Below are 27,375 nucleotides of genomic sequence, written 5' to 3'. Positions count from 1 at the left end.
AGTCGGCCCAGATTCTGGAACGGATGATGGTAAGCCCAACTCAGGTGCAAAAGACAAAGTTTCAGCACAGAATTCCACTGAGCAACAACAACATAGTTTAACTGTGGATTCTGAGTCTGGCAAGTCTACTGATGTGCCCATTTCTGAGGGACACCGGGCTCGAACTCAACTCCATTTCAAACTACAACAGCAATTAGAACAAATGCTTCGCCGTTGTGAGCAAGAGTTGAATGCAATGAAAGAGTTCTTTGATATAGAGTTGGAGAATCTGGAAAGACAACAGAAGCAGCTGATGGAGAAAATGGAGCAGGAGCACACAAAACGTCTGATGTCAGAGGAGTTAACGGTCAGCCAACTCCTACATATGCTGAAGGACAGGACTCTGAAATGGGAAAAACTTGAACACGAACTTCAATATTCAAACGAAAGGGGTTCGGAGCTCTCAAAGGTTATTGGAAGAGCTGAGGTGGCAACACAGACTGAGATGACTGCAACAGAGCAGCCCTTGGATGCCAAAAGTACGCTGACTCACGTCAACGTAGAACAACAGAGCGCTGAAACAGCTGCTCCGGTAGAGGGATTGAATAGTCCGATCAATCAATCTCCAAAAGAAGTTGAAGTAGTAAAATCTCAAATGAGGTCATTAGTAAACGACTTGCTGAAAGCCCAGAAAAAGCTGGAGGAAGAGGTACGCATGAAGAAGTCTCTTCAGGAAAGATGTCTGGACTTGGAACAAAAGCTGGCTAACGCCCAGCTGGGTATGGAGGAAATAGAAGACCCTCTCGCTGGCCTAGATCAGGACGACACCGAATATTACTATGTCCTGTCCTGCCCAACTTGTAACTTCGACTCCCACCATACAGAAATCATGGAGGAGCACCGAAAGTCTACGGAACATCGGGAGAAGGTGGCTCTACTACGGAAAAAGGAGGGAGAGAAGGAGGAACTGCGCATGCAGCTGGCAGCTGACAGTGGAGCCCAGAGAGTCTCCAAGAAGCAGAAAAGGAAAAGTTGAAACAGAAGATGACCCATCTGAACCATTATTACCTCTACCAGATCACACACGTGGTCCCTCCGAACGGAGCCAATTCAGTTCGGAAGTTCAAACTGTTAAATCCATGGAAGGACTATTGAATGAGTCACTCCAGCAACGTGAACCGACTCCACCACAGAGATTGAATCTGTGAACTGTTTTCCGCAGAGACTGAATCTGTGATCTGTTTTGACATGAAGTTATCTATGTATCTATGTTATTCTGTTATGTAAACCTGAAGTTATATATGTTATTACGTTATGTTAAATGGGGAGATGACTGTAAAGCTAGGAAGGGAGGAATGTTGTGTATGTAATATGTGTGCTACTTTGAACCTATGGACAGGACTGCACTACTTGTTGGGCGTAGTGATACGCAGTACCACTCCTGGCCATAGGGGTATAAATAGTACTGTGGGTACTGATCTCCCCTCAGTTCCCGCCTGTGGGCATGAAGTAAAGACCTATGTATAGTCCCTACCTCCAACCAGTAAAGACCTGTTTGAGTTATACGTTTAAGTCTTTGTGTTAATTGTTCAATACAATACACATACTTAACAATGGAGTTACAGTATGCAGATGATAACGCCATCACAGCTCTTTCCGAGCATGATCTACAAAACACCTTGAATGCTTTTTCCAGAGCCTGCAAACTTCTGGGCCTCACCATGAATATAAAGAAAACTCAGGTGCTCCACCAGCCATCACCTAATCAGCTTGCAACTCCTCCCTCTAAAAAGATTGATAATAACACCCTTGAAAATGTCAACACCTTTTCATATCTTGGTAGCCATTTATCCTCCAAAGCTGACATTGATTCTGAAATCCATCACTGCCTGAGTTGTGCAAGTGCAGCCTTTTCTAAACTGAGGAGGAGAGGCTTTGAAAATCATGACCTCCAAGTCCAAACTCAAATTCTTGTATGCAAAGCCATCATCCTTCCCACCCTTTTATATGGAGCTGAAACCTGGACTACATACAGTAGACATCTCAAAGCCTTAGAGCAATACCACCAGCGCTTTCTATGCATAATCTTGAGGGTCAGCTGGGAGGACAAGCATACCAACTGGAGTATACTTGAAGAGGCCAATATCTACAGCATCACTACGCTCATCATGCAGCATCAACTCCGATGGATTGGACATGTCATTCACATGTCAGATTCACGTCTCCCAAAACAGATTCTGTAGTCCCAGTTGAAGGAAGGGCAGAGGTCTCCTGGTGGTCAAAAGAAGCGTTACAAAGATAACATCAAAGTAATCCTTAAAAAGTTCCATATCGATATTAATAACTGGGAGGAAATCGCACTGGACAGAGACAATTGGAGAAAATGCATCCACAACGGTGCCGCACTACATGAAAAGAATCTCCAGCATGCCACTGAGGATAAATGCCAGCGCCGTAAGGAGAGACAACAACTTAAGAAGACCCATACTCCAGTCACTACCAATAGTCTTACATGCCCACACTGTAGTAGAGCCTGTGGATCTCGGATTGGCCTCCACAGCCACCTGAAGGCCCAGAAGTAGATGACTGATGAAGGACATACCATACTCATATTCGAGTGGTCGCCGATGATGATGATGATGGTGATGGTGATAATGGTGATGATGGTGATGATGCTGGTGATGGTGGTGATGGTGATGGTGGTGATGGTGATGATGCTGGTGATGGTGGTGATGGTGATAGTGGTGATGGAGGTGATGGTGATGATGGTGTTGATGATTGTGATGGTGATGTTGATAGCGATGGTGATGCTGTTGGTGATGCTGATGGTGATGATGGTGATGATAATGGTGATGGTGATAATAATGGTGGTGATGATGATGGTGGTGATGGTGATGGTTACGGTGATGATGGTGATGTAGATGATGGTGGTGATGATGGTGATGATGATGATGGTTACATTGATGATGGTGATGATGAAGATGGTGATGATGTTGATGGTGATGATGGTGATATTGATAGTGATGGTGGTGATGGTGAAGATAATGGTGATGATGGTGATAGTGATGATGGTGATCATCATGGTGATGATGGTGATGGTGATAGAAACATAGAAACATAGAAGATAGGAGCAGGAGTAGGCCATTCAGCCCCTCAAGCTTTCTCTGCCATTCAATGCGATCATGGCTGATCATCCAAATTCAGTGCCCTGTCCCTGTTTTCTCCCCATACCCCTTGATCAATTTAGCCTTAAAAAATATATCCAACTCATTTTTGAATATATATAATGAGTTAGCCTCTACTGCCTTCTGTGGTAGAGAATTCCACAGATTCACCACTCTCTGGGTGAAGAAATTCCACTGCATAACTGTCCTAAATGGCTTACCCTTTATACTTAGACTGCGACCCCTGGTTCTGGACTCCCTGACCATCGGGAACATCCTTCCTGCATCTAGTCTGTCTAGTCCTGTTAGAATTTTATAAGTTTCAATGACATCCCTCTCATTCTTCTAAACTCCAGCAAGTAAAAGGCCAATTGAACAAATCTCTCCTCATATGTCATTCCTGCCATCCCAGGTAGCAGCCTGGTGATGGTTAAAGTGCTGGTGGTGACCGGGACGATGGTGGGGATGGCTGTGATGGTGCTGGTGATGATGGTGGTGAATGTGATGATGATGGTGATGGTGATGATGGTGTTGATGGTGATGGGGATGTTGGTGATGGTGATGATGTTGATGGTGATGGTGATGGTGGTGATGGTGATGGTGATGGTGGTGATGGTGATTTTGATGGTGATGGTGATATTGGTGATGGTGTTGATGGTGATGGTGGTGATGATGATGGTGGTGATGATTGTGATGGCGATGGTGATGATGGTGATGGTGATGGTGATGGTGATAATATTGTGATGGTGATGATGGTGATGGTGATGGTGATGGTGATGATGGTGATGTAATCGTGATGGTGATGATGGTGATGGTGATGATGGTGATGGTGATGATGGTGATGGTGATGGTGATGGTGGTGATGCTGATGGAGATCGTGGTGCTGGTGATGGTGATGGTGATGGTGGTGATGGTGATGATGGTGATGGTGATGTTGATGATGAAGGTGGTGATGGTGATGATGGGGATGGTGATGGTGATGATGGAGATGGTGGTGAGGGTGCTGATGGTGTTGGTGATGATGGTGATGATGATGGTGATGGTGGTGATGGTGATCGTGGTGATGGTGATGTTGATGGTGAAGGTGATGGTGATGATGGTGGTGATGGTGATGATGGTGATGATGGTGATGGTGATGATGGTGATGATGATGATGTTGATGGTGATGATGATAATGTTGATGGTGGTGATGGTGAGGGTGGTGGTGTTGATGATGATGCTGATGGTGGTGATGGTGTTGATTTTGATGGTGATGCTGGTGATGGTTATGGTGATGGTGATGATGGTGATGGCAATGGTGGTGATAATGGTGCTGGTGATGGTGATGGGGATGATGGTGATGATAGTGATGGTGGTGATGGTGATGGTGTTTATGGTGGTGATGGAGGTGATGGTGATGGTGATGAGGGTGATGATGGTGATGGTGATGATGGTGATGATGATGGTGATGGTGGTGATGGTGATGGTGATTGTGGTGATGGTGATGTTGATGGTGATGGTGATGGTGATGATGGTGGTGATGTTGATGATGATGGTGATGGTGATGGTGGTGATGTTGATGGTGGTGATGATGATGGTGGTGATAATAGTGATGATGATGCTGATGGTGATGATGGTGATTGTGATGAGGTGATGTGATGATGGCGATGATTGTGATGATGGTGATGATTGCGATGGTTGTGATGTTGATGTTGGTGATGTTGATGGTGATGGTTGTGATAGTGAAGATGGTGAAGGTAGTGATGGTGATGATGGTGCTGACGATGTTGGTGATGATGGTGATGTTGATGGTTGTGATGGTGAATGTAGTGATGTTGGTGATGGTGGTGTTTGTGATGAAGGTGATGGTGGTTCGGTGATGGTGGTGATGGTGATGATGATGGAGTTGAAGCTGGTGATGATGGTGATGGTGATGTTAATGGTGGTGATGGTGATGATGATGGTGATGGTGGTGATGTTGTTAATCATAGCAATGGTGATGATTGTGATGGTGATGTTGATGGTGGCAATGGGGATGATGGTAATGTGTATTTTGGTGATGATGGTGATGGTGATGATGTGATGTTGATGATGGTGCTGATGCAGATGGTGATGGTTGTGATGGCGATGGTGGTGGTGGTGATGATGGTGATGGTGATGATGGTGATGATGGTGCTGGTGGTGGTGGTAATGATGTTGGTGATGATGGTGATGGTGAGGATGGATTATGATGGTGATGTTGATGGTGATGGTGTTGATGTGGATGGTGTTGATGGGGATGGTGGTGATGGTGATGTTGGTGTTGGTGGTGATGGTGATGATGGTAAAGGTAGTGATGCAGATGACGGTGATGGCGGTGATGGTGATGGTGATGATGGTGATGGTGATGATGGTGATGGTGTTGGTGGTGATGGTGATGGTTGTGATGGTGATGTTGGTGAAGTTGATGATAGTGATGGTGGTGCTGGTGATGGTGATGATGGTAAATTAGTGATGGTGATGATGGTGATGATGGCAATGGTGATGGCGAAGATGGTGATGTGATAATGGAGTTGATGATGGTGATGTTGATGATGGTTTTGGTTATGATGGTGATGGTGATGATGGTGTTGTTGCTGAATGCGACGGTGATGATTGTGATGGTTGTGATGGTGATGTTGGTGATGTTGCTGATGGTAATGGTTGTGATGGTGATGATGGTGAAGGTAGTGATGGTGATGATGGTGATGGTGATGTTGGTGATGATGGTGATGTTGATGGTGGGGATGGTGATGGTGATGATGATGGTGATGGTGGTGATGATGGTGATGGTGATGGCGAAGATGGTGATGTGATAATGGAGTTGATGATGGTGATGTTGATGATGGTGTTGGTTATGATGGTGATGGTGATGATGGTGTTGTTGCTGAATGCGACGGTGATGATTGTGATGGTTGTGATGGTGATGTTGGTGATGTTGATGATGGTAATGGTTGTGATGGTGATGGTGATGGTGATGATGGTGAAGGTAGTGATGGTGATGTTGATGTTGGTGATGATGGTGATGGAGATGGTGATGATGATGGTGATGATGGTGATGGTGATGGTGGTGATGATGGTGGTGATGATGATGGTGATGGTGATGAAAATAATGGTGATGTGATGGTGATGGTGATGGTGACGAAGATGCTGGTGATGGTGATGTTGATGATGGTGATGTGGTGATGATGGTGTTGGTGATGGTGATGATGGTGATGGTGATGTTGATGGTGGTAATGATGATGGCGGAGATGATAATGATGTTGATGGTGATGAAAATGATGGTGATGTGATGGTGATGGTGATGGTGATGAAGGTGCTGGTGATGGTGATGGTGATGGTGATGATGGTAATGGTGATGTGGTGATGATGGCGATGATGGTGCTGGTGATGGTGATGATGGTGATGGTGATGTCGATGGTGATGGTGATGAAGGTGATAGTGATGATGTTGATGGTGATGCTGAGGATGGAGATGGTGATGATGGTGATGGTGCTGATGGTGATGGCGATGATGGTGATGAGAGTGATTTTGGTGATGGTGATGGTGGTGATGGAGGTGGTGGTGATGGTGATGAAAGTGATGGTGGTGATGGTGATGGTGGTGATGGAGGTGATGGTGATGATGGTGATGATGGTGTTGATTGTGATGGTGGTGATGGTGATTTTGGTGAAGGTGGTGATGGTGCTGTTTGTGATGGTGGTGATGGTGATGGCGAAGGTGAGGGTGCTTGTGGTGATTATGTTGCTGGTGTTGGTGCTGATGGTGGTGAAGGTGGTGGTGATGGTGGTCATGGTGGTGGTGGTGATGATGGTGGCGATGATGGTGATGGTGATGATCGTCGTGATGGTGGTCATGGTGGTGGTGGTGATGGTGATGGTGGTGATGGTGATGGTGATGATGGTCGTGATGGTGGTGGTGGAGATGGTGATCATGAGGGTGGTGTTGAAGGTGATTTGCGTGATGGTGATGATGGTGACTGTGATGATGGTGATGGTGGGGTTTGTGATGGTGGTGATGGTAATGTGATGATGTTGCTGGTGGTGATGGTGATGGTGGTGGTGAGGCTGGTGGTGATGATGGCGATGGTGATGATGGTGATGGACATGATGCTGATGGTGATGATGGTGATGGTGGTGATGGTGATGATGGTGATGGTGCTGATGGTGATGTTGCTGATGGTGATGATGATGATGGTGATGATGGTGTGGGTGGTGGTGTTGATGATGATGCTGATGGTGGTGATGGTGCTGATTTTGATGGTGATGAAGTTGATGGTGATGGTGATGATGGTGATGGCAATGGTCGTGATGATGGTGCTGGTGATGTTGATGGGGATGATGGTGATGATAGTGATCGTGGTGATGGTGATCGTGTTTATGGTGGTGATGGATATGATGGTGAAGGTGATGAGGGTGCTGAAGGTATTGTTGATGATAGTGATGATTATTTTGATGGTGGTGATGGTGATGGTGATCGTGGTGATGGTGATGTTGATGGTGAAGGTGATGGTGATGATGGTGGTGATGGTGATGATGGTGATGGTGATGATGGTGATGATGGTGATAGTGATGATGATGATGTTGATGGTGATGATGATGTTGATGGTGGTGATGTTGAGGGTGGTGGTGTTGATGATGACGCTGATGGTGGTGATGTTGCTGATTTTGATGGTGATGATGGTGATGGTTATGGTGATGGTGATGGGGATGATGGTGATTGTGATGCTGCTTATGGTGCTTATGGTGGTGATGGAGGTGATGATGATGGTGATGGTGGTGATGGTGATGGTGTTCATGGTGATGTTGATGGTGATGTTGATGGTGATGGTGGTGATGTTGATGATGATGGTGATGGTGAGGATGGTGATGGTGGTGATGGTGATGGTGATTGTGATGATGGTGATGGTGATGGTGGTGATGATGATGGTGGTGATGATAGTGATGATGATGGTGATGGTGATGTTGTTGATCCTGATGATGGTGATGTGATGATGGTGATGAATGTGATGATGGTGATGATGGTGATGATTGTGATGGTTGTGATGGTGATGTTGGTGATGTTGATGATGGAGATGGTTGTGATTGTGATAGTGAAGATGGTTAAGGTAGTGATGGTGATGATGGTGCTGATGATGTTAGTGATGATGGTGATGTTGATGATGGTGATGGAGAATGTAGTGATATTGATGATGGTGATGGTGGTGATTGTGATGATTGTGATGGTGGTTCGGTGATGGTGGTGATGGTGATGATGATGGTGGTGATGGTGATGATGATGGAGATGGTTGTGATAGTGGTGATAATGGTGATGATGGTGATGCTGTTTATGGTGATTATGGTGATGCTGATGCTGGCGATAGTGGTGATGGTGATGGGGATGGTGATGATGGTGATGGTGAGGATGCTGCTGGTTATGATGGTGATTGTGGTGATGGTGATGATGATGGTGATGATGGTGATGTTGTTAATCGTGGTGATGGTGATGGTTGTGATGTTGATGTTGATGGAGGCGATGGGGATGATGGTAATGTGTATTTTGGTGATGATGGTGATGGTGATGATGTGATAATGATGATGGTGATGGTGATGTCGGTGGTGATGATGGTGATGATGATGGTGAGGATGGAATTTGATGGTGATGGTGGCGGTGATGGCGTTGATGGGGATGGCGGTGATGGTGATGTTGGTGTTGGTGGTGATGGTGATGGTGATAATGGTGAAGGTAGTGATGTAGATGATGGTGATGGTGGTGATGCTGATGGTGAGGATGGTGATGGTGATGATGGTGATGGTGTGATGGAGATTGTGGTGATGGTGATTATGTTGATGGTGTTTGTGGTGATGGTGGTGCTGGTGATGATGGTTATGATTGTGACGGTGGTGATGGTGATGGTGATGGTTGTGATGGTGATGTTGGTGAAGTTGATGACAGAGATGGTGGTGATGGTGATGATGGTAAATTAGTGATGTTGATGATGGTGATGGTGATGGCAAAGATGGTGATGGTGATAATGGAGTTGATGATGGTGATGATGGTGATGGTGATGATGGTGTTGGTGATGATGGTGATGATGTTGATGGTGTTGGTGTTGATGGTGATGGTGATGGTGTTGCTGGTGATGATGGTGATGGTGATGATGGTGATGGTGCTGAATGTGATGGTGATGATTTTGATCGTTGTGATGGTGATGTTGGTGATGTTGATGATGGTAATGGTTGTGATGTTGATGGTGATGGTGATGATGGTGAAGGTAGTGATGGTGATGATGGTGCTGGTGATGTTGGTGATGATGATGATGGTGATGTTGATGGTGGTGATGGTGATGGTGATGATGATGGTGATAGTGGTGATAGTGTTGATAATGGTGATGATGGTGATGCTGATTATGGTTATGATGGTGAAGCTGGTGATGGTGATGATGGTGATGGTGGGGATGGTGATGGTGGTGGTGGTGATGATGGTTATGATCGTGATGGTGATAATGGTTATGATGGTGATGCTGATGATGATGATGGTGATGGTGGTGATTGTGGTGATAATGGTGATGCTGATGATGGTGATGGCGATGTTGGTGATGGTGATGATGGTGATGGTGATGATGTTGATGATGGTGATAGTGATGCTGGTGATTGTGGTGATGGTGATGGTGATGATGGTGATGGTGGTGATGATGACGATGGTGGTGATGACGATGGTGGTGATGATGTTGATGGTGGTAATGGTGTTGATGTTGATTTTGTTGATGGTGATGGTGATGGCGGCGGTGGTGATGGTGGTGATGGTCATGATTGTGATTGTGGTGATGGTGATGATGGTGATGTTGATGATGGTGATGATGATGTTGATGGTGATGGTGATGGTGATGATGGTGATAAGGGTGATGGTGTTGATTGTGATCGTGGTGATGGTGATGTTTGTGATATTGAAGATTGTGATGATTGTGCTGGTGATGATTGTGATGGTGGTGCTGGTGATGATGGTGATGGTGTTGATAGTGGTGATAATGGTGATGATGGTGATGATGGTGGTGATGTTGATGATGGTGATGATGATGGCGATGGTGGTGATAGTGGTGTTAATGGTGAAGATGGTGATGATGGTTATGGTGATGATGGTGATGCTGATGATGGTGATGGTGATGGGGATGGAGCTGACAGTGATAGTGAGGATGGTGATGGTGATGATGGTGATTGTGGTGATGGTGGTGATGACGGTGATGATGGTGATGTTGGTAATCATGGCGTTGGTGCTGATTGTGATGGAGATGGTGATGTGGTGATGGTGATGATGGTGATGTGTATTTTGGTGATGGGGATGATATGATGATGGTGATGGTGTTGATGCTGATCGTGATGATTGTGATGGTGATGGTGGTGGTGGTGATGATGGTGATGATGGTGCTGGTGATGTTGGTGATGATGTTAATGCTGATACTGGTGATGGTGATGATGATGGTGATGGTGGTGACAGTGGTGATAATGGTGATGAACTTTATGGTGATGATGGTGATGCTGACGCTGGCAATAGTGGTGATGGTGATGGGGATGGTGATGACGGTGATGGTGAGGATGGTGATGATGGTGATTGTGGTGATGGTGATGATGATGGTGATGATGGTGATGATGTTAATCATGGCGATGGTGATGATTGTGATGGTGATGTTGATGGTGGCGATGGGGATGATGGTGATATGTATTTTGGTGAATGTGGTGATGGTGATGATGTGATGATGGTGATGCTGATGTGATGGTGATGATGGTGATGTTGATGATGGTGCTGATGCTAATGATGATGGTTGTGATGGTGATTGTAGTGGTGGCGATGATGGTGATGGTGATGATCCCGATGGTGATGGTGGTAATGATGATGGTGATGATGGTGATGGTGATGATGGATTTTGATGGTGATGTTCATGGTGTTGATGGAGATGGTGGTGATGGTGATGTTGGCGTTGGTGGTGATGGTGATGATGATGATGGTGAAGTTAGTGATGTAGATAATGGTGATGGTGGTGATGGTGATGGTGATTATGATGATGTTGTTGGTGGTGATGGTGGTGCTGGCAATGATGGTTATGATGGTGACAGTGATGATGGTGATGGTGGTGATGGTGGTGATGGTTGTGATGGTGATCACAGAATCACAGAAACCCCACAGTGCAGATAGAGGCCATTTCGGCCCATCGAGCCTGCACCGACACATATCCCACCCGATCCCCGTAACCCCTGCACCAACACATATCCCACCCTATCTCCGTAACCCCACATATTTTAATCCCCCTAACACTAAGGGTCAATTTATCATAGCCAATCAACCTAACCCGCACATCTTTGGACTGTGGGAGGAAACCGGAGCACCCGGAGGAAACCCACGCAAACACGGGGAGAATGTGCAAACTCCACACAGACAGTCACCCGAGGCCAGATTCGAACCTGGGGCCCTGGTGCTGTGAGGCAACAGTGCTAACCACTATGCCACCGTGATGTTGGTGAAGTTGATGATGGAGATTGTGGTGACGGTGATGATGGTAAATTAGTGATGGTGATGGTGGTAATGGCGATGATGGTGATGATGTTGATGGTGTTGGTGATGGTGGTGATGGTGCTGAAGGTGATGGTGTTGTTTGTGATGGTTGTGTTGGTGATTTTTGTGATGTTGATCATGGTGATTGTGGTGATAATGGTAATGATGGTGATGATGGTTATGGTGATGATAGTGATGCTGATGATGGTGCTGGTGATGTTGGTGATGATGATGATGGTGATGTTGATGGTGGTGATGGTGATGATGATGCTGATAGTGGTGATATTGTTGATAATGGTGATGATGGTGATGCTGATTATGGTGATGATGGTGAAGCTGGTGATGGTGATGATGGTGATGGTGGGGATGGTGATGGTGGTGGTGGTGATGATGGTTATGATCGTGATGGTGATAATGGTTATGATGGTGATGCTGATGATGATGATGGTGATGTTGGTGATTGTGGTGATAATGGTGATGCTGATGATGGTGATGATGGTGATGGCGATGTTGGTGATGGTGATGATGGTGATGATGTTGATGATGGTGATAGTGATGCTGGTGATTGTGGTGATGGTGATGATGGTGATGGTGGTGATGATGACGATGGTGGTGATGATGGTGATGGTGTTGATGTTGATTTTGTTGATGGTGATGGTGATGGCAGTGGTGGTGATGGTGGTGATGGTGATGATTGTGATTGTGGTGATGGTGATGATGGTGATGTTGATGATGGTGATGATGATGTTGATGATGATGGTGATGGTGATGATGGTGATAAGGGTGATGGTGAACTAGGCAGATACCCACTGATAATAAACATCCAAAAACGAGCACTAAACTTCCTAAATCACCTCAAATCTAGCTCCCCAGACACCCTTCATTTCAAAGCCTTTCAGACCCAAGAGCTAAACCCAGAAAAGAGTCCCCTGAGTCAGCTGCTACTGAAACTAAGTACTCAGCCGGACCCTGACCAGCCTCAGACCAACACAGCCGTCCAAACACCAATCCGAGTGAACCAAATCATTACAAAATGCAAAGAAACCTACCTGGAACATTGGAACAAAATAACCGAAAGCCAAAGCAGATTAGAATGTTACCGGGCCCTAAAAAGAGAATATAAACTGGCAGACTACCTCACGACCATCAGAGACACAAAACAGAGACAGACCCTCACCAGGTACAGACTAAGCGACCACCAACTGGAAATTGAAAAAGGCAGATACAAGAAATCCTGGCAGCCTAGAGAGAATAGAATATGCGATCAATGTCTGGCCGGCGAGGTTGAAACAGAAATGCATTTCCTCCTAAAATGCGAAAAATTCAACACATCAAGAAACATATTATTCAACAAGCTAAGCCAAACAACCCCAGATTTCAAGGAATTGGATGACCTGTCAAAATTGAGATTAGTCCTAGGAGAAGGAGACAGACCATACCTTGGGGCCAAATATGTAACAACATGTCACAACCTGAGGACTGTTTAAAATTAAGACTGTTTAAAATTAATATTGAACGTACCAAATGAAGTACAAAGACTGTTTAAAATTAATATTGTTTAAAAGTAATACTGTATGTACCCAACAAATGTCAAATCGATTGACACCTACAGAGTGTTGGAAAACTGTACCTTTTTGCTATGTAAGCTTTGGCAATATGGTTCTCTGTAAACTTTCATGCCAATAAAGCATTTGAATTGGAATTGGAATTGGAATTGGGTGATGGTGTTGATTGTGGTCGTGGTGATGGTGATATTTGTGATATTGATGATTGTGATGATTGTGCTGGTGATGATTGTGATGGTGGTGCTGGTGATGATGATGGTGATGGTGTTGATAGTGGTGATAATGGTGATGATGGTGTTGATGGTTATGGTAATGATGGTGATGCTGATGATGGTGGTGATGTTGATGATGGTGATGATGATGGCGATGGTGGTGATAGTGGTGTTAATGGTGAAGATGGTGATGATGGTTATGATGATGATGGTGATGCTGATGATGGTGATAGTGATGGGGATGGAGCTGACAGTGATGGTGAGGATGGTGATGGTGATGATGGTGATTGTGGTGATGGTGGTGATGACGGTGATGATGGTGATGTTGGTAATCGTGGCAATGGTGCTGATTGTGATGGAGCTGGTGATGTGGCGATGGTGATGATGGTGATGGTGATGTGTATTTTGGTGATGGGGATGATATGATGATGGTGATGATGGTGATGTTGATGCTGGTGTTGATGCTGATCGTGATTATTGTGATGGTGATGGTGGTGGTGGTGATGATGGTGATGATGGTGCGGGTGATGTTGGTGATGATGGTGATGCTGATACTGGTGATGGTGATGATGACGGTGATGGTGGTGATAGTGGTGATAATGGTGATGATGGTGATGATGTTTATGGTGATGATGGTGATGCTGATGCTGGTGATAGTGGTGATGGTGATGGGGATGGTGATGACGGTGATGGTGAGGATGGTGATGATGGTGATTGTGGTGATGGTGATGATGATGGTGATGATGGTGATGATGTTAATCATGGCGATGGTGATGAATGTGATGGTGATGTTGATGGTGGCGATGGGGATGATGGTGATATGTATTTTGGTGAATGTGGTGATGGTGATGATGTGATGATGGTGATGGTGATGTGATGGTGATGATGGTGATGGTGATGTTGATGATGGTGCTGACGCTAATGATGATGGTTTTGATGGTGATTGTGGTGGTGGTGATGATGGTGATGGTGATGATCCCAATGGTGATGGTGGTAATGATGATGGTGATGATGGTGATGGTGATGATGGATTTTGATGGTGATGTTGATGGTGTTGATGGAGATGGTGGTGATGGTGATGTTGGTGTTGGTGGTGATGGTGATGATGATGATGGTGAAGTTAGTGATGTAGATAACAGTGATGGTGGTGATGGTGATGGTGATTATGTTGATGTTGGTGGTGATGGTGATGCTGGCAATGATGGTTATGATGGTGACAGTGATGATGGTGATGGTGGTGATGGTGATGGTGGTGATGGTTGTGATGGTGATGTTGGTGAAGTTGATGATGGAGATTGTGGTGATGGTGATGATGGTAAATTAGTGATGGTGATGATGGTAATGGCGATGATGGTGATGATGTTGATGGTGGTGATGCTGATGGTGGTGATGGTGATGGTGGTGATGGTGCTGAAGGTGATGGTGTTGTTTGTGATGGTTGTGATGGTGAATTTTGTGATGTTGATCATGGTGATTGTGGTGATAATGGTGATGATGGTGACGATGGTTATGGTGATGATGGTGATGCTGATGATGGTGATGGTTATGATGGTGATGGTGGGGATGGTGATGGTAGTGGTGGTGATTATGGTTATGATGGTGATGCAGATGATGGTCATGATGGTGAAGGTGATGATGGTGATGGTGATGGTGATGATTGTGATTGTGGTGATTGTGATGATGGTGATGTTGATGATGGTGATGGTGATGTTGGTGATGATGCTGATGGTGATGTTGATGTTGGTGATGGTGATAATGATGGTGATTGTGATGATAGTGGTGATAATGGTGATGATGTTGATGATGGTTATGGTAATGATGGTGATGCTTATGATGGTGATGATGATGGGGATGGTGATGACGGTGATGTTGAGGATGGTGGTGATGATGTTGATGGTGATGGTGATGATTGTGATTGTGGTGATTGTGATGCTGATGATGGTGATGGTGGTGATTGTGATGATGATGGTGATGGTGATGATAGTGGTGATAATGGTGATGATGGTGATGATGGTTATGGTGATGATGGTGATGCTGGTGATGGTGATGATGATGGGGATGGTGATGACGGTGATGTTGAGGGTGGTGATGATGGTGATTGTGGTGATGGTGATGATGATGGTGATGATGGTGATGTTGGTAATCTTGGCGATGGTGATGATTGTGATGCTGATGTTGATGATGGTGATGGGCATGATGGTGATGTGTATTTTGGTGATGGTGGTGATGGTGATGATGTGATAATGATAATGATGGTGATGATAGTGATGGTGATGTTGATGATGGTGCTGATGCTGATGGTTGTGATGGTGATGGTGGTGGTGGTGATGATGGTGATGGTGATGATGGTGTTGGTGATGTTGATGATGGTGATGGGGAAGAAGGTGATGTGTATTTTGGTGATGGTGGTGAGGGTGATGATGTGATGATGACGATGGTGATGATGGTGATGGTGATGCTGATGATGGTGCTGATGGTGATGGCTGTGATTGTGATGGTGGTGGTGGTGATGATGGTGATGGTGATGATGGTGACGGTGATGATGGTGACGGTGATGGTGGTAATGATGATGGTGATGATGGTTTTTGATGGTGATGGTGATGGTGTTGATGGGGAGCGTGGTGATGGTGGTGTTGGTGGTGATGGTGATGATGATGAAGGTGAAGGTAGTGATGTAGAGGACGGTGATGGTAGTGATGGTGATGGTGATGTTGGTGAAGTTGATGATGGTGATGGTGATGGTGGTGATGCTGATGGTGATGATGGTGAATTAGTGATGGTGATGATGGTGATGGTGGTGATGGTGATGGCGATGATGTTGATGATGGAGTTGATGATGGTGATGGTGTTGATGGTGATGGTGATGGAGGTGATGATGATGATGCTGAAGGTGATGGTGATGATTGTCATGGTTGTGATGGTGATGTTGGTGATGTTGATGATGGTGATGGTTGTGATGGTGATGATGATGGTGATGATGTTGAAGGTAGTGATGATGGTGATGATGATGATGGTGATGGTGGTGATGGTGATGATGTTGATGTTGTTGATGGTGATGGTGGTGGTGGCGATGATGGTTATGATGGTGATGGTGGTGATGGTAGTGATGGTGATAATTGTGATGGTTGTGATGGTGATGTTGGTGCTGTAGATGATGGGGATGGTGGTGATGGCGATGGTGATGGTGATGTTGGTGAAGCTAGTGATGGTCATGATTGTGATGATGGTCATGGCAGTGGTGCTGATGGTGATGGTGATTATGGAGTTGATGGTGGTGATGATGGTGATGGTGATTATGGTGATGTGATGGTGATGGCAGTGGTGTTGGTGGTGATGATGGTTATGATGGTGATGGTGATGGTGGTGAAGGTGATAGTAATGATTGTGATGGTCGTGATGATGCTGATGGTGATGATGGAGATGGTGATGCTTATGATGGTGATGATCATGATGGTGATGATTATGATGGTGGTGATGGTGGTGTTGGTGATGATGGTGATGGTGGTGATAGTGGCGATAATGGTGCTGGTGATGGTGATGGTGGTGATGATGCTGGTGAGGGGGTTGATGGTGATGTGTTGATGGTGATGGGAATGGTATTGATGGTGCTGATGGGGATGGTGATGATTTTCATGGTGATGATGATGGTGATGATGCTGATGATGGTGATGGTGCTGATGGTGATGATGATGGTGATGATGGTGATGTTGTTTATCGTGGTGATGGTGATGATGGTGATGGTGATGGTGGTGATGGTGAGGATGTTGATGGTGATGTTGATGATGGTGTTGGGGAGGATGGTGATGTGTATTTTGGTGATGGTGGTGATGGTGATGCTGATGATGTTGACGATGATGATGGTGGTGGTGATGGTGATGATGGTGATGATGGTGATGGTGATGGTGGTGGTGGTGCTAATGGTGATGTTGATGACAGTGATGATAGCGGTGATAATGGTGGTAATGATGATGGTGATGATGGTGATGGTGATGGTGGTGATGGTGATGATGGTGTTGGTGGTGATGGTGATGATGGTGAATTTAATGATGGTAATGATGGCGATGGCGGTGATGGTGATTGGTGTGATGGTGATGGTGTTGATGGTAATGGTTGTGGTGGTGATGGTGATGGTGGGGATGGTGATGATGGTGATGATGATGTTGGTGATGATGGTGATGGTGATGATGGTGATGTTGATGGTTGTGATGGTTGTGATGATGATGGTGATGGTGGGGATGGTGATGATGGTGATGATGATGTTGGTGATGATGGTGATGATGATGATGGCGATGGTGATCGTGATGAAGTTGATGGTGGGGATGGTGATGGCGATGATGGTTATGGTGGTGATGATGACGATGGTGCTGATGATGGTTATGGTGGTGATGGTGATGATGTTGATGGTGATGATGGTGATGGTGGTGCTGGTGATGATGGTTATGATGCTGATGGTGATGCTGGTGATGCTGGTGATGGTGGTGATGGTGATGATTGTGATGGTGGTGATGGTTAAGATGGCGATGTTGATGATGGTGATGAAGATGATGATGGTGATGGTGATGGTGATGATGGCGATGCTGGTGATAGTGGTGATAATGGTGATGGTGATGATGGTGATGATGGTGATGATTGTGATGGGGTGATGGTGATGTTGGTGATATTGATGATTGTGATGGTTGTGATGGTGATGGTAATGATTGTGATGGTGGTGCTGGTGATGTTGGTGATGCTGATGATGGTGATGATGGCGATGTGATGGTGGTGATAGTGGTGACAATGTTGATGATGTTGATGGTGGCTATGGTGATGATGGTGATGCTGATGATGGTGATGATGGAGATGGTGATGGGGATGGTGATGACGGTGATGGTGAGGATGGTGATGGTGATGATGGTGATTGTGGTGACAGTGATGATGATGGTGATGATGGTGATGTTGGTAATCGTGGCGATGGTGATGATTTTGATGGTGATGGTGATGATGGTGATTGTGGTGATGGTGATGATGGTGATTGTGGTGATGGTGATGATGGTTGTACTGGCTGCGCTAGATGTGCTCCTATCTAGTTATCCAGCAAGTTAAACACTTATTCAAAGTAATTCCTCGTGAAGCCATTTGCTGTTTTGAAGCTTTACTTGAACAAATTTGTGAAACTGTAAACAAAGACAAAGTATGTTTTGTACATAAACTGAGTACTATACATTCGATATTACATAAGATATAACATATTTACAACAGTAGAATAGACTAATTGTATAACTAACTAACATTTGGACTCACTTCTGTAACTATCAAATATTAACCTTTTATAAACATAGTGTTATCAAAATACTACTCTGACAACATTGCTATTATGCTAACAAACAAAGATACTCACAGATATTGCGCTTGGCCTAACATATGAAATCAGATTACATTGGATTGTGAATGGAACCCCTCATGGCAGATTCTCCATTACTCAAGTCAGGTTCTTCCTGGAACTCTACTTCCTGGGATTCTGCTTCCTGAGTCACACAGGAAGAAAGGTAGAGAGGTCAAATGGCCTCTCACAGGAAGAAAGGTAGAAAGGTCAAATGACCTCTGCTTCATACAAACTGCTAACACGATAACCACCACCAGATGGTGCTATCTGCATGTAAAATGGTTCATCAGCCCAGAACATCACTGCTATACAATAGCTACCATCAGAGAGTGCTATCTGCATGTAAAATGTCCAGAAAACTCCCCGTCTGGGGTCGTTAATGACTCCACATAGTCCGAACTCTACTTGTCATTGGAGTCCTCTGGCGACAAAAGAAGAACCACCTCGGAGATGGTCCGTCGGTGTTGTCGATGATAGGATGCAGCTTCCGTAAACTGCTGTGAGGGGGTAGGTTATGTTCTGCTACGCACAGTTCCAATCTGTGTATTGTGAGGCCTGGCTGGGGCGCCAACTTGCCTCTATCGAAGACAAAGCCGATTTTGCTTTGTCCTTCTTGAGTGGTGACCTTCAGACAAGCCACACTTGCAATGGCCTTAGCGGATGCATCTGCAAAGATGCAAAGCTCTTTGAATTGGGCATTTAAGGGAGAGAAAGACGAATAGCAGCGAAGTATTCGGATCTCCTGTAAGTCTTGGAGTGAGTCTCTCCATCTGTCCCACTTTGCTTCCATCTCTTCAGGGAGAGGTGAATCCCACTCTTCAGCGCGTGTGGAGAGTTCCCTGAAGAGCAGCCTGCCTTGTATGGTGACAGGGGCTAAGAAGCCGAGAGGGTCGTATAGGCTGTCGACTGTAGAGAGCACTCATCTACGTGTGAAGGGTTTCTTGATGTCTAAGACTTGGAACGTGAACGTGTCTGTTTCTATGTTCCACGACACCCCTAGGCTACGCTGTAGGGGGAGGTCATCAGTGAAGAGGTCTAGGCCTTTGACGTCCTTAGCATGATCTTAAGGGGGGAATGCCTCCATCACTGCTGGTCTGTTAGAGGCTATCTTATGCAGCCTGAGGTTGGATAGTGCAAGTAGTTCCTGGGCTCGTCCAAGGGTACTGATGGCCTCTGCTTCGGTTGGGAATGACTTCAGTGCGTCGTCGACATAGAACTCTCATTTGATGAACCCTCTCACATCACTGCCAAAGTCGTCGTCTTCCTTGGCAGCCCTCCTTAGTCCGTATATGGCAACAGCAGGGGATGGGCTATTCCCAAAGACATGGACACGCATTCTGTAGTCCACAATATCTCTATTGGGGTCATTGTCCTGACACCACAGGAAGCGGAGGAAGTCTCTGTGGTCTTCTCTCACCACAAAGCAATGAAACATGTGCTGGACATCGGCAGTGATGGCGACGGGCTCTTTCCTGAATCTTATGAGCACTCCCAAGAGGCTGTTGTTAAGATTGGGCCCTGTGAGGAGTACGTCGTTGAGAGAGACTCCCTGATATGGTGCACTGGAGTCAAACACCACGCGGATCTGTTCCGGCTTTCTGGGGTGATAGACTCCGAAGGAAGGGAGGCACCAACACTCTTGGCCTTCCTGGAGTGGAGGAGCTATCTCTGCATGATCGTTGACAAGCATTTTCTTGACAAATTCTAGGAAGTGTGCTTTCATCTCTGGCTTCTTCTCTAGTGTGCGACGGAGTGAGTTAAGACGATTATAGGCATACCCCCTGTTGTTCGGCAGCCACCGTCTGGGGTTCCGGAAGAGTAAGGGTGCAACCCAGCTGTTAGAGCTGTCACGAGAGACCTCATTGTCTATAATCTGGAGGTACCTCATGTCGCCGATCGATGGAGCAAGTTTGTGATCATTGGCGGTGCGACAGAAGACTGACTGACCCGAGTTCTCTCCAGTGAGCATCATCTATGTGCTGTCTGCGGAGATCAGCGCTGGGGTTTTCTGAGGCTGAGCCGTATGACTGAACTTCTCTGTCACTCGGATCTGACTACTGCATGGGGTAAGGTAGCTTGGATGACCATTCTCCAAGATGGAAGTCTTGAGTGTGCTCACCTGAGATGGCTTGTGAGTGCCCTTGAAGCACACATCTCCAACAATGACCCAGTCGAGGTCTAGCCTTTGGGCGAAAGGGGCATCATGTGGACCGTTGATCTGTTCCCTTATCTTATGTACCCTCAGGATGTCCCTTCCCAACAACAGAAGTATGCTTGCATCTGGATCAAGAGGTGGGATCTCGTCTGCAATGCGTCTCAGATGACGGTGATGACGAGCTGCATTCGGAGTGGGAATCTCAGAACGGTTGTCGGGGACTTGATTACATTCAATGAGTGTAGGAAGGGGGAGGCTAATCTTCTCGTCGGCTGACTCAACAACGTAACCGTAGGCCCTCCTGCCGGCTGTCTCTGAAAGTCCAGCACACGTCTTCAGCGTGTAAGGCGACGGACTTCCTTTGACCTTGAAGATGTTGAAGAACTCGGATCTTGCTAGAGAACATTTGTTTTGTTCATCTAGTATGGCATACATCTTTTCAGATTCCTGGTGACATCCTGCAGGGTACACATTAACGAGGCATATCTTGGAGCATGCTCTTGCGCTCACTCCTTCTCCACACACCTCGGTGCACCTGGATGTAATCTCCGAACTGGCAGCTCATCTCTCTCCCTGCCATGCTCTGAGGTGGGAGAAGGCGACTCTGACTTCCAAGGAGCTGGGCCTGGGTGGAGTGCTGAAATGTGCCGATCGCATTCACATTCTGTGCACTTTGCATCTACCTTGCAGTTCTTGGCGAGATGGTTCGTGGAAGAGCAGCACTTGAAACATATAGAGTTCTCTTTAAGATATTGTTTCCGTTCTTCCAGGGACATCTCCCTGAAGCCTCTGCACTTCTTTAAAGGATGGGGCTTGTTGTGGATTGGGCATTGTTTGCTCATATCCTCAGGTTTCTTCTGAATCTTTGTGTGCTCAGTTGAGGACACTTGCATTTTGTCGACAGATATTTGTGTCTTTCCATGTCTGTCGAACTTGTCTCTTCTGGCAAGTGCTGGGTGGGAGGAGAAGAAGTTGAAGCTGGGGTCGTTCCTGGCTTTGGCTTCTTTATGGATGAATTTAACGAACGCAGAGAATGGTGGGAACGCCATGTTGTGCTTTAGCTTGAACTTTGATCCAAACGTTATTCACTTCTCCTGTGGGTTAAATGGAAGCTTCTCAATGATGGGACTTACCCCTCTGGAAGTGTCTAAGTACGATAGACCGGGTAGGTAGCCGTCCTGCTTTGCGGCTTTGAGTTCCGACAGCAGATCTCCAAGGTCGCGGAGCTTCTGGGGTTCCTTACTCGTCAACCTCGGAAAGTTCTCCAACCTGTCAAAGAGAGCCCTTTCAATGGCTTCAGGCGAGCCGTAGCTTTCTTTCAGCCTCGTCCAAGCCTTCTTCAACCCCTCTGGCAGCTGTCCCACATTGGCCGCTTTTATCCTGCAGGCCTGTCCGGCGGACTCTGGGCCGAGCCATTTGATAAGGAGGCCGAGCTCTTCTCCTGCCGACAGGTCTAAGCTCGATATGGCATCGTGGAAGCAGGATTTCCAAGCCCGATAATTCTCCGGCCTGTCATTAACCCCGAAGTCACCAGCTGGGTGCGTGCAAGGTATTTGGCAAGGTCGTAGGTGCTGGGACCTGTGCCAGGGTTGCCTTGGCTAGGGGCTCTGTTGGGGGTCTCAAGGAACCGAGAGGGGATTTGCCTCTGACTTTCTCTATTCAGTGTCCTATTCCTCTGCACCGTGTCTTCCGTTCTGCTGGCGGAGACTCTGCGGCTTGAGGCACGCCGTCTGCTTTGACCTTGGTTGGCAACTTGTGGCATGTTATACGAAGTGCTTGTGTCTGTAGAGATGTGCGGGCCTCCATCCCTTTCTCCTGTAAACTGTATGTCGGCATGGTCGCTCACGTAATCTATGGTGCGCTGTCGTGGACTCTGCCATGAAACGGGAATTGAAGGTTTGTAAGCTGCCTCGGGATCAGCTCCCTCCAAAATTGCCTCGAATACTTGTGTCTCGGCTAATGCAGCATCTATCTCTTTTTGTTGCTGCAGAGCCTCTAATGTGGCTTGGAGACGGGCCTGTTCAGCCTGGCGTTCCACTTGGTGACGGGCCTGTTCAGCCTGGCGTTCAACTTGGTGATGGGCCTGTTCGGCTTGGAATTCAGCTTGGAGTCGGGCCTGTTCGGCTTGGAGTCGGGCCTGTTCGGCTTGTGATTCAGATTGGAGTCGGACCTGTTCGGCTTGGGATCGGGCCTGTTCGGCTTGTGATTCAGCTTGGAGTCGGGCCTGTTCGGCTTGGGATTCAGCTTGGAGACGGGCCTGTCTTGCTTTTATCTCTATTTCACTGTTCGCATGTGCAGCTCTGGCTTGAGCTGCCACTAGCTTAGCCCGTGCTCTGGCAATGGTCACGCTTACTCTAGAACCACCTGATGACCGTGAACCAGCTTGCGATCTGACGTAACCGGAGCTTATAGACCGATTGTCACCTTCTACAGTTTTGTCTGCCCATTTAAGGTCTTCTCCTCGCTGCAAAGCATTTTCGTTATTATCTTCTGACATGTTGATGTGAGGTAGGTGTGCTCTGAGGTTAAGGCTTACACTGGGTTCCTCCTGCTCCACTCTTCACAGCTAGCCGTATTGCTATCTTTTCACTTTATCTTTTCACTGTACTGGCCACGCGAGATGTGCTCCTATCTAGTTATCCAGCAAGTTAAACACTTATTCAAAGTAATTCCTCATGAAGCCGTTTGCTGTTTTGAAGTTTTACTTGAACAAATGTGTGAAACTGTAAACAAAGATAAAGTATGTTTTGTACATAAACTGAGTACTATACATTCGATATTACATAAGATATAACATATTTACAACAGTAGAATAGACTAATTGTATAACTAACTAACATTTGGACTCACTTCTGTAACTATCAAATATTAACCTTTTATAAACATAGTGTTATCAAAATACTATGCTGACAACGTTGCTATTATGCTAACAAACAAAGATACTCACAGATATTGTGCTTGGCCGAACATATGAAATCAGATTACATTTGCTTGTGAATGGAACCCCTCATGGCAGATTCTCCATTACTCAAGTCAGGTTCTTCCTGGAATTCTACTTCCTGGGATTCTGCTTCCTGAGTCACACAGGAAGAAAGGTAGAGAGGTCAAATGACCTCTCACAGGAAGAAAGGTAGAAAGATCAAATGACCTCTGCTTCACACAAACTGCCAACATGATAACCACCACCAGAGGGAGCTATCTGCATATAAAATGGTTCATCAGCCCAGAACATCACTGCTATACAATAGCTACCACCAGAGGGTGCTATCTGCATGTAAAATGTCCAGAACAACGGTAATGGTGATGATGGTGATGGTGGGGATGGTGATGATGGTGATGGTGATGTTGGTGCTATTGATGATGGTGATGGTGATGATGGCGATGATGGTGATAGTGATGGTGATGATGGTGATGGTGGGGATGGTGATGGTGATGATGGTGATAGTGGTGATGATGATGATGGTGGAGATGATGGTGATGGTGGTGATGGTGATGATGTTGATGGTGTTGCTGGTGATTGTGGTGGTGGTGATGATGGGTATGATGATGATGGTGATGGTGGTGATGGTGATGATTGTGATGGTGATGCTGCTGATGATCGTGCTCATGATAATTGTGATGGTGGTGCTGGTGATAATGATGATGGTGATGATTATGTTGGTGATAATAATGATTGTGATGGTTGTGATGGTAATGGTGATGATTGTGATGGTGGTGCTGGTGATGTTGGTGATGATATAGGTGATGATGGTGATGATGGTTATTGTGATGATGGTGATGCTGATGATGGTGATGATGGTGATGGTGCTGGTGATGGGGATGGTGATGACGGTGACTGTGTGGATGGTGATGGTGATGATGGTGATTGTGGTGATGGTGATGATGGTGATGTTGGTAATCATGGCGATGGTGATGATTGTGATTGTGATGGTGATGGTGGCGATGGTGATGATGGTGATGGTGATGTTGATGATGGTGATGGGGATGATGGTGATTTGAATTTTGGTGATGGTGGTGATGGTGATGATGTGATGATGATGTTGATGATGGTGCTGAAGCTGATGGTGATGGTTGTGATGGTGATGGTGGTGCTGGTGATGATGGCGATGGTGATGATGGTGATGATGGCGATGGTGATGGTGGTAATGATGATGATGGTGATGTTGATGATGGTTTTTGATGGTGATGGTGATGGAGTTGATGGGGATGGTGGTGATGTTGGTGGTGATGGTGATGATGGTGATGATGGTGATGGTGATGTTGGTGATGGTGATGATGGTGATGATGTTGATAGAGATGATGGTGATGGTGGGGATGGTGATGGTGATGATGGTGATGGTGGTGATGATGATGATGATGGTGGTGATGATGGTGATGGTGGTGATGGTGATGATGTTGAAGGTGTTGATGGTGATTGTGGTGGTGGTGATGATGGTTATGATGATGGTGGTGATGATGGTGATGGTGTTGATGGTGATGATGTTGATGGTGTTGCTAGTGATAGTGGTGGTGTTGGTGATTGGTGTGATGATGATGGTAATGGTGGTGATGGTGATGATTGTGATGGTGACGCTGCTGATGATCGTGGTCATGATGATTGTGATGGTGGTGCTGGTGATAATGATGATGGTGATGGTGATGTTGGTGATAATGATGATTGTGATGGTTGTGATGGTGATTGTGATGGTGGTGCTGATGGTTATTGTGATGATGGTGGTGATGATGGTGATGATGGTGATGGTGATGATGTTGATGGTGTTGATGGTGATTGTGGTGGTGGTGATGATGGTTGTGATGATGGTGATGATGTTGATGGTGTTGCTGGTGATTGTGGTGGTGGTGATAATGGGTATGATGATGATGGTGATGGTGCTGATGGTGATGATTGTGATGGTGATGCTGCTGATGATCGTGGTCGTGACGGTGGTGCTGGTGATAATGATGATGGTGATGGTGATGTTGGTGATAATGATGATTGTGATGGTATTGATGGTAATGGTGGTGATGGTGATGATGGTGATGGTGATGGTGATGTTGATGATGGTGATGGGTGATGGTGATGATGTGATGATGATGATGTTGATTGTGATGGTGATGTTGATGATGGTGCTGATGCTGATGGTGATGGTTGTGATGGTGATAGTGGTGCTGGTGATGATGGTGATGATGGCGATGGTGATGGTGGTAATGATGGTGATGTTGATGATGGTTTTTGATGGTGATGGAGTTGATGGGGATAGTGGTGATGGTGATGTTGGTGGTGATGGTGATGATGGTGATGATGGTGATGGTGATGTTGGTGATGGTGATGATGGTGATGGTGATGATGGTGATGATGTTGATAGTGATGGTGGTGCTGGTGATGATGGTGATGGTGGCGATGGTGATGGTGGTAATGATGGTGATGTTGATGATGGTTTTTGATGGTGATGGAGTTGATGGGGATGGTGATGATGGTGATGTTGGTGATGGTGATGTTGGTGATGGTGATGATGGTGATGGTGATGATGGTGATGATGTTGATAGTGATGGTGATGATGATGATGGAGATGGTGATGATGGTGATGGTGGTGATGATGATGATGGTGGTGATGATGGTGGTGGTGGTGATGGTGATGATGTTGATGGTGATTGTGGTGGTGGTGATGATGGTTATGGTGATGGTGGTGATGGTGATGATTGTGATGGTGATGATTGTGATGTTAGTGATGGTGATGTTGGTGATGCTGTTGATGGTGGTGATGATTATGATGATGATGGTGATGGTGGTGATGGTGATGGTTGTGAAGGTTGTAATGGTGATGTTGGTGAAGTTGATGATGGTGGTGATGGCGATGGTGATGATGGTGAATTAGTGCTGGTGTTGATGGTGATGGCGGCGATGGTGATGATGGAGTTGATGATGGTGATGATGGTGATGGTGATGTTGGTGATGGTGATGGTGATGATGGTGATGGTGGTGATGGTGATGATGTTGATTGTGTTGATGGTGATGGTGATGCTGGTGGTAGTGATGATGGTTAAGATGGTGATGGTAATGATGGTGATGTTGCTGAAGGTGATGGTGATGATTGTGATGGTTGTGATGGTGATGTTGGTGATGCTGTTGATGGTGCTGATGGTGATGGTGATGATTGTGATGGCTGTGATGGTGGTGATGGTGACGTAGATGATGGGGATGGTAGTGATGGCGATGATGGTGATGGTAGTAATGACCATGATTATGATGATGATGATGGAGTTGATTGTGGTGTTGGTGATGTAGATGATGGGGATGGTGGTGATGGCGATGGGGATGGTGATGATGGTGAAGGTAGTGATGGCCATGATGGTGATGGTGATGATGGAGCTGATGGTGTTGATGATGGTGATGGTGATGCTGGTGATGGTGATTATGGTGATGGTGGTGGTGATG

The sequence above is a fragment of the Somniosus microcephalus genome, chromosome 11 (genome assembly GCF_052327205.1).
Source record: "Somniosus microcephalus isolate GS21.2 chromosome 11, FLI_Smic_1.0, whole genome shotgun sequence".
Lineage (NCBI taxonomy): Eukaryota > Metazoa > Chordata > Chondrichthyes > Squaliformes > Somniosidae > Somniosus > Somniosus microcephalus.
This window is presented reverse-complemented; position numbering follows the sequence as displayed.